Source organism: Arachis stenosperma, chromosome 9 (genome assembly GCF_014773155.1).
Source record: "Arachis stenosperma cultivar V10309 chromosome 9, arast.V10309.gnm1.PFL2, whole genome shotgun sequence".
Taxonomy (NCBI): Eukaryota; Viridiplantae; Streptophyta; class Magnoliopsida; order Fabales; family Fabaceae; genus Arachis; species Arachis stenosperma.
The window spans coordinates 8,143,497-8,154,488 of NC_080385.1; the positions used below are offsets into that span (position 1 = coordinate 8,143,497).

Genomic DNA, 10,992 nt, shown 5'->3' on the forward strand with positions numbered 1-10,992 from the left:
TGCCGAGACCGAGACATTTGCTTCCAGTGAATTTCTTTCCTCACGTACCACCTCTCATAGCAAGTAACTAGCGCCTTTCTCCTAGCCTCAATAGTTCCATCATACACTCCATTACTTACCATATCATCCACCTTTTTAATCTCCTCCTCAAACTTCGTTATCTTCTTGTCCATCTCACCAAAGTTCTCCTTATGCCATCTCCCCAAAGGGCCCCTTAACGCCTTTAATTTATTTGTGAACTCCAGCTCCCCCAAACTTCTCCATTCCTCCCTAACCATTCAAAGAAAACCTTCATGTGTAAACCACGAATTAAGACTTCGAAAATGCCTAGGCCCTCCGCTCATCCTTTTGCCTTCCACAATGATAGGACAGTGATCTGACAAGCCCCATGGTCCGCCTCTTAATCGGGTCTCATGGAACTCCTCCAGCCATTCCACACTCACCATAGCTCTATCAATTCGACTACATGAATGGCCGTGGAACCACGTAAACTTCTGATCTGTAAGCGGAAAATCCACTAGGTGCATGTCTTGGATCCAACTCCTAAAATCAACTGCAGACAAAGGCAAACTGGCAGTCCCTTTCCGTTCCTCCACTGTCACTATCTCATTAAAATCTCCCATGAAACAGCAAGGAACCTGACATAGGCCAACAATGTAACTCAACTCCTCCCACACATGACTCTTTTCTTCTCTACTATGTGCACCATATACTAAGAAGAAGGCACAATTGAAGTCATTCTTCAGCAAGACACCTTCAACGTATAACCACCTTTCCCCCTTATAGCATTGATTTAGTTTAAAAAAAGTTTCATCCCAAACCATCAAGAGACCACCAGATGCACCGTTTGACCCTACATATTCCCATCCCACCCCACTACCTCCCCAGATCCTCCCAATATCAAGCCTCGTCATAACCTGCCGTTTAGTCTCAATCAACCCTATCAAGCTCAAGTTATGTTTGTTTTTTAACTCCTTCACCATTCTCAGCTTTCCGTCACCCCTTAATCCCCTAACATTCCAAGAACTGAAAATCATTTATAATTATTTTTACACACCTGTTTTTTAGTTTTAGGTCTGCACCGCCTCATCTTAGCCTTTTGTTTAGCCACTTTCCTCTTCCGTGCTATTTCTTCATTCTGTACATGTAGGATTGCCATTATATCGTCTTCATCATTGCATAGCACAGCCCCTGATTCTCTTGCCAGCTCCCAAGTCAATTTGTTCTCCAAAATCTGGTCCTCTATGCATTGACAGTCACTGTCTCTGTCCCCTTTCTCATTGTCACCCTGCTCTGGTCCAGTACCTCTGCAACCTTCCACTGCCCTTCCAACAGCCCCACTTCCATCACCCTGGTCCAGGCCATGCACTCGTCCTTTTCCCAGCCCGATATTGTTCACATCATGTTTCCCACACCCTGATATCACATCGTTATCTTGGTCCAGGGTCTCGTCACGCACGCCGTCCACCACAGCATCCTGCCCCTTCCCACCGGAGCTTGCTTCAACCACCTGCCGTATCGCACCGCGCCCTATTCCGTCGTGCCCAACATGGCCAGACAATATAGCCTCACCATTGACGAGCTCAGCTTCGCCAGATCCCCCATCTCCATCGTTCACAACACTGCGGGTCAAGGGTGTTCCCTCGGCTGTAATACGCCTAGTCCCACTGCCGCCACATTCAAGACGGTGGTCCGCGTGCTCTCGGCCGGGCCACACCACAGCCAGGTCATTAGGGCGCTACATGGTAGCCAGTCGGCACTCCGAACCCCCCCGCCTCACCGGCAAGTCCAACCCCGGCGACAACCCCATCTCCAGCGGTCCCAGCGCTTCGGTTTGCCCAGCTTCCCGATTCTGCAATCTGCTGGCTCCCATGGCTGCCATCTCCGAGACAGGGGTCAACGCTCCCTCCTAGGGGGCTCACCGCAACCATGTCCGCTTGTACAGGAGGCAGGAAAAGCATCGATCCCCCCTCATGAACCGGGTCATGCCCACCTTGTGTTAAACCCAAGCCCAATTGCATTTCTTCCTTACCTTCAGATTTGTTTATTTTAGTCAACCCATTCTTCCTTGGCCCAACTGTCCGTTTTTTCTTTCCATTGGCAGTAGCTTTTTTTATCCCATTATGTCGTTTCAGCCCATTACATAAAGGATCATATTCACACGTTACCGTCTTGTCCGAGTCAGCATCATAAGTATCACCGTTTTCACCTCCAAGATCAGGGGCTCCTTGATTATAGCCATTAACAGATTGGTACGTTGCTGATTCACCGCGATTTTGATTTGCACCACATTTAACCCACTCATTCAAAATATCATGAGAAATTACTAGCCTGTCCCTGTCCTCCTCTTCTCCCCGTCGCACCACCATCATCAACCCCTCATCTTGGCCGTCCGTCCTTGCTAAGCTCAACTGTTCGTTCTGCCGTGCACCCGTTTCCGTGCCCAGATTTGTTATCTCATGGCTTGTAGTCTCTTTGGTGGCAATATTCATGTCTGTAACAGTCCCACGACACTGCATGTCACACGGATCAAAACCAACCTCCTTTACCAAAACGTCGTAGCCCCCTGAACCACAAGTAATACGGATTCTCTCCTGAATATGTTTCATGACACACGTATCAATCAGAATATGTCCTGCTGTGAGCGTGTTGCACAATTCGGTCTCCTTTGCACATCTAACAACTGTTCCCCACTGGCCTTCTTTCATTTTGAAAGTATCGGCAGACCAAGCAGATAACGGAACACCAAAACATTCGAGCCAAACCTTACGCGATTCACACCACTCCGACTTGTCCCACTTCCTAACCTTATGAAAAGTTTGTAGTAGGCTATTCAAATGGAAAGTGTACGTCACATCTGCATGCATATCACTGTCAAAAGTCAGAAGTGCTTTGCAAGCTCCCATCTCCCGGACTTGGATGACAGAAGGTAGGGATATTGCTACCATTTTCCTCAACGAAGTAAAATCAATAGGCTCCAGCATTACACCCACAAGACTTCTCCGCAGCCATTCCAAGTTTTCTTTCGCCACTACACACTCCACATTTTTTATCTCGCAATCTCCAAGCGTGTTCTTCACAATTTCCTTTGTGCGTAATGCATTTGCAGTTGCCAAAGAGCGCCCATCCCCTTCATCCCTCCGCGGCTTCAGAACCAGTTGGTGGTGCTGATCATCTCCTACTCGTCCCTTACCGACATATGTGGCTTCGGAAGTCCTTTTGTATTTTGCTTCTTGTACCGAGATAACCTTGCCTCGTAGTCTCAGTCGATTCATTTCTGCCATAGTTTTCAACGCCCCTCCTCTCGTCGTGTATCGAATGAACGCAAACATGTAGATGCCACCATTCTTTTGTTTCCAGGATAGATAGATATCTTTGATGCGTCCAGTCCAGTTAAACAAATGAAACAACTCCCTCTTTGAGATGTCTTCCGGAAGGTGATCTACAAATATAGAGAAAGACTCATGTTCCAAACGTCGATACTCTTCCCTGTGTTCCGTGTGCTCTAAAGAGAACTATAAAGTATAGACTAGATCAAATCATGGCAAAGTGTTCTTTTTGAAGAGAACTACAAAAACCAATACTAAAAAGATTTCTTCGTTGATATGGATACTTGATATTCGCATTCTCCGAAAGATTATGGATATTTGATAAAATGGTCCAACCATCACTTAAATGTCAAACATATGTTCAAGACCATAAAGTCTTTAGTTCTTATATGATCTATTTTGTTAACGCCAAAACATTTTTAGTACTATTTGAAATGTTTACTCAAATTTATTTAACTTATTTGTATAAAAAGAAGTATTTTTTTTAAAGAATATTATAAAATTTAAACTTGATTTAGAATCAAATACGATGCAAATAGTTCTTATCAAGTTAGAAAACTCATAAAGCTATTTGGCAAGTTGTCTAACTTGCATAATTAAAGATTACAACTTGATAAACATAAATGTAAAAAAAGATAATAATACATACAACTTATGTAATTTGTTTAAGTGGTTCATAATGTGCAATTTGTGCACAACCACTTAATCAACTTATAAACCAAATACACCTCCATCAAAACCTATATATAGGTGATGTATTTGTTTGTTGTAAGATAAGTTTCTTTTGTTTAATGTTAGTGTGAATGAAAATTAAGAGAGAAAAATAGTAAAGTTTAAATTTCTGTCCCTTTGTATAAAATGTTATTTTCATAATATATAAAAAAATATGGTAGACTTTTTTGTATATTTTAAAAAATTGTATTTTCATTATTTTGTCATATTATTTTTATTATTATTTAAATTCTTATTCAGTTACATTTATTTCTTGTCTACAAATTTTAGTTGCGTTATTTTATTTTTATTAACTCTAGTATCTAATAACTTGTGGTTTCAAGAGTGCCACCCAAAAGTACTTTTGGTACCATTTTAGATGTTCACTCGAATTTAATAATTTTAAAATTTATTGCTGTTTATATTGAAAACTAAAATAACTGTTAGAATAACAAGCACTATTAACTATAGTTGTAAGAACCGGACCGAACCGACCGCTTCAACCGAAAAATCGATGAACCGATGATCTGACCGGTTTGGTTAGAACTTTGAACCGAAGAAGGATTCAAACCGTTTAAAATCGGGCGGTTCGACACAAACCGGACAAAACCGGTCGGTTCGATACAATTCGTGAACCGGCCGGTCCTATAGTGCTCCCAATATCCAAAAATGCATACAAGGAGTGTCGAACCCAGGTCTCCTTAGGAAGTTCCATTAAGGAACACCACCAAGTTGAGGTATTCGCCTGTAACTCTATATGCTAATTAATTTATATATTATATACAAACACAACTGGATTATTTTATATTCAATTTTATATTCAATTTTTTTTAATTCTTTAGAATTTATAGAATTATTAAAATATTAGTAAAGATATTTATTTTAAATTTTTTAGAGTATTGAATTAGTAGGTTTTCGAAGATTTCGACTTAGGACTAATTAGTAGGGACATATAAATATCACCATTAAATTTCACATGATAAATTAATGGAGGGACATAATGTCATCGTTTACTATCTTGAATGGCTAAATTGGTACTTTATTTTTTTTCAATGGCTAAATAATCTGAAGTCAACAATTTTAAAGATCTAATTGTCACTTTATTCAATTTTTTACTATTTTATATTTTTTATTTATGTACGACCGGTTCTATCGGTTCAACCAGTGACCTAACGGTTGAACCAGTAAACCAGTGACCCAGTAACCTGATCGGTTCGATCACCGGTTCGGTTCTGACAACTATGCTATTAACAACAAAATATATTTACCCAACTTTATTTGCCGCCGGGCAGAAGAAAATTGGCAAAAGGTGATTCAAATTTATCATTTTTTTTTACCAAAGATAGGAGACTCAAACCCGCAACTTTTTAATTGAGTATGGGGAGACTATGCCATTTGAACTATAACTTATTAGCGATTCAAATTTATCATTGTTTTCAGAGAACAAACATATGATACAGGAAATGGGAAGACTTGGATATGTTATTCGTCCGTTGTTATTGTCACAGTGTAAATTAAGTCATGGCGCTCATAGAAATAGTTTTTTAGTAAGTCTAATAAATTTAAATATGAGATAAATAAAAAGATTATAAGTATTTTTTTTTATAAATTTATAAGTTTTAGAATGAATAATTATATATTTTTAATAAAAGATAAAATAAATAAATATGGATGTATTCTGCTTGTGATATATGGAGCATATAATATCTAGGAATTCGACAAAAAATAGATACTCATTGCAGATCATTATTCTTGAATAGAAAATCTCACATAATCAAGTATTTGTTCTTGAAAATTAAATTATCTTTTTAGAAAAGCAGGGTGAATTTTGCAACTCGATGACTAGAAAATACATCTATAATCGACAGGAGATCATGTAAATATTATTATCAAAGTAATTTTAATTAGAAAATAGCAATTTATAATAATAAGTGAATCAATAAGGGAGTTCTCATATAGAAATCAAATAAAAAATCTACACTTGGGCGGCTCCATTTCTATGGGTAGCCCTTTCCTCTTATGTGTCCTAACAGAATAACATATATAACGTGTGACCTACACGTTAGGCTAGCAACACCTTTATTGGCTGGAGTCTGAGTCAGATGCATCTAAGTTAACGTCATAACTGCTGTTAACTATGATTTTCTAATACGAGCCTCCCAAACCAATTCAAAACATATAATTTCAAATATAAAAAATCTTTGATTATTCAAATATATAAGGTATCGAATCAAATCAAATCAGATAATACTTTCTCATTAGAAATTTTTTCATCGTACATTTTCAATCATAAAAAATTTCAAACATATTTCACAATTTTAAAATAAGTGAGTACCAACAAATACTTTAATACTTCAAAAGTATATATTCGAGTAAAATCAAATATTCTAAAATAATATAAAGCTTCATCAAACATGTATATAGTTTTATCTAAAATTTTAAAGACATGAGCTTCATAGAAATAATTATTCAACTGTAATAAATCAATAATTCTAATCAAATCAAAATTCTCAACAATAATTTTATAAATATAATTAAAAATTCAGAATAGTATAAACTAAAAGGTTAACGGTTATAAATATAAAGTCTACTCACAAATTGGTCCCAAGGATCGATGAGACCAAAGGCCGGAGTGCCAAATCAAAAGGTGATGATGGTTGAAGTAGAATAGAACGAAAGAGCGCAGAATTTAGACCTGGGCAACGGCAGCTCCGACAGGCAGGCAGAACAGCTAACTAGGACACAACGGAGTAGAAGAGGCAAGCCAGTGACACGCAACAACGGCTAAAAGTAGAGCAACGACAGCATCATCAATGACAATGATAAAACAATATCAACAACAAAACATAACAAGCAACCACTAACCTAACTAAAATGGTGGTGAAATGAAACTGACAAAAGTGTGAAGTGATTCCTGCGGCGTTTTCAAAAGCGCAAGGGCAATGGCGAAAGACTCCAGTAAAAGAAGAATAAAGGACAGAGCTAGGGCAAGCAGGCAGAAGTTCCAATGGTGGTTTTTTCAGCGACAACAGCGCCGCGCAGCTCGACGGTGACCTTCTTCTTCCACAATAACGATAGCAACGGCAAAAGGGATGAGATCCGTCACGGTCGCGTTCTCCTTCTCCTTTATCGTAGTCTCTCTCTTTGGGTTCTTCGGCAGCAGCAACAACTTGGTGGCGGCAGAGGCAGCACCTCTTCTCTCTTTTTCGTAGCACAATGATCTTGGTAATCACTTTATAAGTAATATTACAAAGACGGATGGAGCACATTTGATTGAGGCTGGTAATCGGATCAGATTTAAAAATAAGCAAGGGTGATAGAGTTTCATTAATCTCCCCAACTTTTTCATGATCCACGAAAATCTGTTGTACCAAGGAACACAAATCTTTTCCTACACAATCCCATTGACTTTGATTAAAAAAGGAACAGCTTGATGCCATCTCTTTTTGGCACTTTAAAACTTTCCATATTAAAAATTACTTTCTTAATCTCGATATTAGAAATTATGCTGCCGATCTGATTGAGCTCTTCACTACTAATGTTAGGAAAGAAATAACTGAGGTATACGAGTTTATTATTTAAGTTTAACTAAGCGCCACAAATTTTAGGGTGTCATGATGATTCAAAATTAAAGACTCTTCTTAACAAGCTTATTGACCAACTTTTTAAAAAAGTCTCTTATATTTCTAAGATATAGTCTCATATAAGAGATCTGTATATTAGAAAAAAGCTAGATAGACAAAGGATTTTTTTTTGGTTATTTTAATTTTTAGAATAGAAAATTGATTTAGGAGCAAGGGTTAATGGATTGAAAATAGATAAAATTAAAATGTTTTTAAATATGTAAATTTAAAGATAAAAATTATTTTACAATTATCTTGACAACTTCATTCAATAGAGTTATTTACTACTAAAAAAATTATTTTTAGTAGTTATTTATTTTATCTGTAGCAGCAATAAAAATAATCACTAATAATATATTTATTGACAATTAAAAAATTTTAGCCATAATTATACAATTATCAGTATATTTAGAGAATATTAAAATATAAAGTATGCAAATATTGTCTTGCTTAAATAAAGGTATGCAAAGCAAAATTTTATTTAAATAAAAAACTAGATTCGAGATTAAGAAAATCAATTTTTTTTAAGAGGAAGGAATTAAAAAAAAAGAAAACAGAATGAAAAATAGAATAAGCAAACAAGCTTAGGCATGCAGCCAGATGATGAAGCGAAGTAGCGTCCAAATTTGGCAGCCAAGTTTGCAACGAGGAATAACTAATAATAACCATGAAGAACGTTGCATACAACATTGATGAGTCCCACATACTAAGCATGAAATGTCAGATCATTATAAATAACAAACGCTTAGGAGAATTTTATGGGTGATTTCAAAGGTATATTCTGAAAACTAAGGACAAATTAATCTATCAAAAGATGTCCTACTATAATTGGTTTTTTCATAAATTTTGAAATTATAAATTTAGCCAATTACATAAAAGTTTTATTTATTAAATACTAATGAGAATATAATCTAAAAATTTATATTTATATATGTTTTAAAATTTTATATTACCGTCAATTGTAATAAAAAATGTAAAATAATTTGAGATTAATATAAAGTTACAGATTTTAACATACAAGAGAGTCCCCAGTCCTTCCGAATATATATCCATTTGCATTGTAATTCCCATTGACAAATTCAATTTGTGATTTTCGGTTTTGGTTGACAGCGAGGAAAGGGGATAGAATCTTTTGTTGACTCTAAACCGCAATTGAAGTTTAAATCTCTAACTTATCTAATGGATAAGAATCTAAATTCACCAATGTAAACTCCATTTTATCTTTCAGTAACTTCATTCCCTTTCTATATATAGTGGCTCGTTCATTCGTGGAGTTCTCACTTCAATCTTGTAAATCCTTCTTATTTCTACACCTTTCTCGTCACTAAGTGCTCAATCCAGAAGAGGGTTCTTTTGCTGTTGCGCTCTCTTGGTAAGGTGCATTTTTTATTTTAGAGGGTATAATAATAAATTTTTTTATGAAGTATTTTCGTTCTGTGTGTTGTCCAAAAACGCGTAAGAAAGATCCTTCATTATTATTTTTTTTTAATCATAGATCAATTTGCTTTTAAATATCTTTTAATTGTTTGCCGTGATTTAATTTAATTGTGTATTTGTTGTGACCGGAGATGCCAAGCATGAATACATCCAATAAACTGTTAAAACTTCTTTTTTTTCCCTTCTTTCATTCGTATAAGTCTGATATAATGTGGTGAAAGTTAGCAGAATCTTATTAGATGGTTTATAGGGTCAGAATATGGAAAAAAAATGTTTAAACAAATAAAGATTATCATCGATGATACATGATATGGTCTAATATTATTGATACTGATAATAACATAATACTGATATTTTGCTAGAACTCTTACGCCATATATCCTATTGATTTTGTATACGCTGTTTATTTATTTTTCACAATTTACAATGTTATCTTCCCACACATGTTAATTTGGTGTATATCTATTGGATGCGTGAGTAGGTTGTAGCTCTTTTCATGGGTCATTTCTCCGATGGACATGGCATTGGGGATATCTATCATTTGATGGCAACGCGATGGCCACAATGGATTGTAGCAACTGTGATTTAATTGATTAAATGTTCAGAAAATAGAAATAATGGGTAAGGATTTCTATCCTTAAAACACTATTAGTACTATTTTATATAAGATTAACATTGTTTGATATATATTATAATATTTTTTTGTCTGATACAAAAATTTGTGACTATAACTATTAACTAATGAAAACTGTTATTATATCTTTTCTCCATATGTCAGTTTAGTTTAACCTTTGTTTAATAGCGAGGATTTTTCGAGTTTAAGCCATAATTGTTTTGTGTTTAGTCGAAAAGCGTGATAAAAATTGTATTGCATTCTTTTTCTTAATCATTTAAAACAATTATAACTTTATTCATATTTTAAACAATTGAATATCTGGAAATATTCAAACAACTAAATTTATTGTGGCTTGTTTGTAATGAAATAGATGGAATTGTGAGAACCATCCAAAGTCATGCCAAAATGGACTAATGTAAGTTTCTTTCTAAAACATGTGTATTGTTTGGTAAAATTTCATTGGATTTAGCTTGTTGAATTTGCTTGTTGGATTTAACTGCTGAATTTGATTATATGTGTTTGCTGAGTTTGATTATGTCCAAATTTAGTGTTATATTTGATTACTGTGTTTGATTATAAAGTTTTACTGAGTTTGATTATATTCAGGTTCAGTGCTATATTTAACTGCTAGGTTTGATTATGCTCAAGTTCAGTGCTATATTTGACTACGGTGTTTGATTATAAAATGTTTACAGAATTTGATTATTTGACTACTGAATTTGGTTACTGAATTTGTTTGGTATGTATGATTTGATTTGAATAACAGGATGATCGTGATAAATTAAGGAAGAATATTATCATACAAATGCTCCTATGCCTACAAAATGATTGCCGAACTAATATTTTGGATCTAGCAAAGAGTTATCAATTCACAAAGATTGCCAATAAAAAGGAAAGAAATAAAAATGAAAAGAAAGCTTTGGATACCCCAAAGGAGGCAAAAGCACCGTGACAAAGAAAACTAGGAGCCTCCTAAGTTAGTCCATATGCAAATGTTGGGACGGGAACCTTAGAAGGAATAATTGGATATGAAAGAAGAAAAGTCTGAGAAAAATTAAAGACAAATCGAGGGAGAAAGAATCGATTGTATAAATTTTTTACTGAATTTTTACTACTGAATTTGAATGTCATGTTAGCAATTTTTGATTAATATATGTCTACTGAGTTTCATTATACTAAGGTTCAGTGCTTGACTGCTGAGTTTCATTATAAATGACTACTGAGTTTGATTATAAATGTTTATTGAGTTTGATTATAGTCAAATCTGGTGCTATAT

General features: G+C 35.3%; 1 long non-coding RNA gene across 1 annotated transcript; it reads left to right on the plus strand.

Annotated features, from left to right (window-relative positions):
* Window positions 1-8,891: 8,891 nt before the first annotated feature.
* On the plus strand, window positions 8,892-10,759 carry LOC130947866 (uncharacterized). Its single transcript, XR_009072835.1, has 4 exons — window positions 8,892-9,035; window positions 9,582-9,721; window positions 10,087-10,131; window positions 10,483-10,759. It is a non-coding gene; the product is annotated as an uncharacterized LOC130947866 (long non-coding RNA).
* The last annotated feature ends 233 nt before the right edge of the window (window positions 10,760-10,992 follow it).